This window comes from Blastomyces gilchristii (assembly GCF_000003855.2).
Source record: "Blastomyces gilchristii SLH14081 genomic scaffold supercont1.2, whole genome shotgun sequence".
Lineage (NCBI taxonomy): Eukaryota > Fungi > Ascomycota > Eurotiomycetes > Onygenales > Ajellomycetaceae > Blastomyces > Blastomyces gilchristii.
Window position 1 is genome coordinate 5,311,528 of NW_003101681.1, and position 3,481 is coordinate 5,315,008.

Sequence of the window (3,481 nt, forward strand, 5' to 3'; positions counted from 1 at the left end):
TATGAGAATAGTGTGATCTCTGAGTTATATGAATGATATTGATCTAGTCTACAGCTTAAAAACTGTCAAAGAGAATTTGAAAGTAATTGAAGAAGCTGCAAAGAAAATCTTTGTTAAAGCAGATATTAATCAAATTTAATTTAATATGAATAAAACTGAGTTAATTCATTTCTTTTCTAGATTCAATGAGAAAGAACTATCTCTAACTCTTTTAAATAGAGAGATTAAACTCAGTGTAAATGTCAAATGATTAGAAGTATGGTTAAACTCTAAGTTGAATTTTAAATATCACATTCAACAAAGAACTGTCAATGTAGAAAGACTATTGAATAACATAATCAGACTATTAAATACAGAGAGAGATCTATTCTTCCAGGCTATGAGATAGTTATATATAGCCTGTATTACATCAGTAGCTGATTATGAAGTTCAAGTTTGATGAAATAATCAAGAGAATTTCACTGAACTCTTTCAAAGTCTGTAAAACAGAGTCTTGAGAAGAATTCTGAGAGCATTCAAATCATCTTCTATTAAAGCAATGAAAATTGAAGCTTCAATTCCTTCTCCTGCTATTAGATTTGAAAAGACCTGTATGAACTATGCTCTGAGAGTTGTAAAGATGAGCTCAAATCATATAATCAGAGAAAGAGTCTCTTCTTCATTTCCATCAATTAACTCTGAAAATGAACTGAATTAAAATTGATTTCTTGATTGAAATGAAAATAATTCTTCAAAGAAAATATCTTCTCAACTGTATAGACTATACTCTCTGATTAAAAATCAATTTTCTTCTTTAAATGTTGAAAAAGTTGATCATGAGAAGTTATCACTCTGAAGAGAAAAGCTTGAATCTCTTATAGACTTACAAATAAGTGAACTATTAAAAGAGAAAGAATATGAACAGCATTTGAAGAGAGTTTCTATAATCAATATAAAAGACTCTATTCTGATTTATTCAGATGACTTAAAAAATGAGAACTTGAATAGATTAGATGCAGGCATTGCTTATACTGAAGATAATATCAATTTTATCTCAGATTTCTGAAATCTAGGCTGTGAATGTGAAGTCTTTGATGCTGAACTATTTGCAATAGTGAAAGCTTTCAAACTCATTGAAATAAAATCTCATAAAAGAGGAAATTGTTTGAAAGAGATATGAATATTCTCTGATAGTCAAGCTGCTTTAAAAAGACTTAGAAATAGTCAGATTTATAATGATTAAATGAATCTTGAACTGATCTTAAACTCTGTTTTGAAAATTCAAAAGAGAAGAATATCAAAGCTGATAATTCATCTGCACTGAATTCCTGCTCATATGAATATTCATGACAATGAATTGGCTGATTCAGCTGCAAAAAAGAGTGCAGAATTAAGCAGATCTATTCAAAAAATTATGTTCTGATCTTTTATAAAGAGAAAAATAAAAGAATCTTGTTTAGACAAGTGAAAGAAAAGCTGGCAGAAACAAAAGAAGAGTATACATTATTCAAGATTTGAAACAAAACTCAAGTGAAAATCTTGTTTAATTAAATGTAAAAAGAAAATATTCTCATCTATAATACAGCTGAAACTAGGACATGGCTATTTCAAATCTTATATACAAAGATTTGATAATAGATTTAACTCAATAGAATGCTCATTCTGCAATATAAATGAGAATTCTGAGTATATTGTAATGCACTGTGCATTATACAATATTCTCAGAGCCAGATTGAAAGAGAAGTATGATCTAAATTAATTAAATATGAGATTCTTATTCTCAACTGAGACAGGAATTAAATACTTAATAGACTTTCTATCAGAAACTCAAGCAGCTACAAGAAAATGGCTAAATTCAGAATTATCTGAATATGAAGAGGAGGAAATTAATCAGATATAGTCTGTTAAAACAGCTATATACTATCTTTTAATAATTTGTTTTGTTATAGTCTCTCTTTACTTTATCTTTTTCTTTTTCTTTTTCTTTTAATTTCTTTCTATACTATCTATTTAATGTGTCTATCTTTGAGACTGTGTTCTTTTTCTCTTTTCCTTTGTCATGATATTGTCAAATGGTTTCAAAGTATCAAAAGATGTTAAAACACTGCAATTTGTAAACAGTTTTTGTATTCTGAGCTGGAATTTTCTGATTTTGCATATCTGAAATTGATGAATGTATAATAGTTAACTTTACAGACATAGGAAAAACCCTGAGAACTAAAAGTTCTCAGGTAGATGTCATAGTATCTGACTGCATACATCTATAATTGAAGAATAATAATAATAATAATAATAATAGAGCATTTAAGCAGAGTGTATTGACATATTGCACCTCTTTTTGAGCATGTTTCACATTTATGCTCACTAGTTTTGTGATCTCTGGCACAGAATGCACATTTTGAGTCTCTGAAACAGGAGATTGCAAAGTGTTCATATCTTTGACAGTTTGAACACTGTGTTTGAGCTTTGAGATTCATTCTTGAGTCTTTGTATTCATGAACTCTCATTTTCAAACCTGCTACTCTTACTTCAGAGATCTTTGACTGTTCAATTGTCTTTGTATATACTAGAACAGAGGCATTTCTTCTGCTTTGTCTGAACTCAAATAAATTTAGTCATACAGGCTCTTTTCTTAGTTGAATAGAGTTGTATTCTTCTAATTCATTTTTGAGAAGTAGCATATCTTCTTCACAGTTAAAAATTTCAACTGGAATATCATGAAGAATGAATTTATCTCACTTTTCATCTCTCTCAGATAGAATTATTGTGTTTAACAAAGATTCTACTGCTGATTTTCAGAGATTCTCATTCTGAATAAGGAATTCTGCACTGAATTCAGGCATTGTAGTCCGAATGATAGAGTTTTCAAAGAAGAATGACTCAATTGAAGCTATAACTGGTTTTTGAACTTCAATATCAGTCATTAACTGAGAAAAGAACTGCTGATTGATTTCATTTCTAATTCTGAAAATGAGGTTTGAGTTTAGCTTATTTCTCTGCAATATATCCTGATTTGAGACTTTGAGAATAAGTCTTCTATTTCTGAAGATTTGAAGATTTTTCTCTTTTTGTATTTTTTTCTTCACTCTTCTATCACTAGAAGTATGAGCAGTATTCTTCTCAGTTTTCTCAGAATTTTGAGCAGGTTTTGAGATAGCAGATTTAGAGATAGCAGATTTAGAGACAGCAGATTCAGCTGCTTGAGCATATGTTTTCTTCTGATTTAAAGAAGAAGAAGAAGAAGACATAGAAAAGAAAGAAGAGCAAACTGAAGAGTCAGTGATTGTATTAGAAATTTTCAAAGTTTTTTAAACTGTGTTTAAAATTCCAAGTTTGAACTTGATCACTTCCTGTAGTTGTCTAGTCTGAGTATGAAGAATTAACAGAACTTCTTCATTCATCTCACTCAGACACTGCTTTTCAAGAATTTTACTTGCTTTTTCAAGTTTCTGTATTCAAGAACTTGTATTTCTCTATTTCTTCTTTCTTTCTTCTCTTCAGA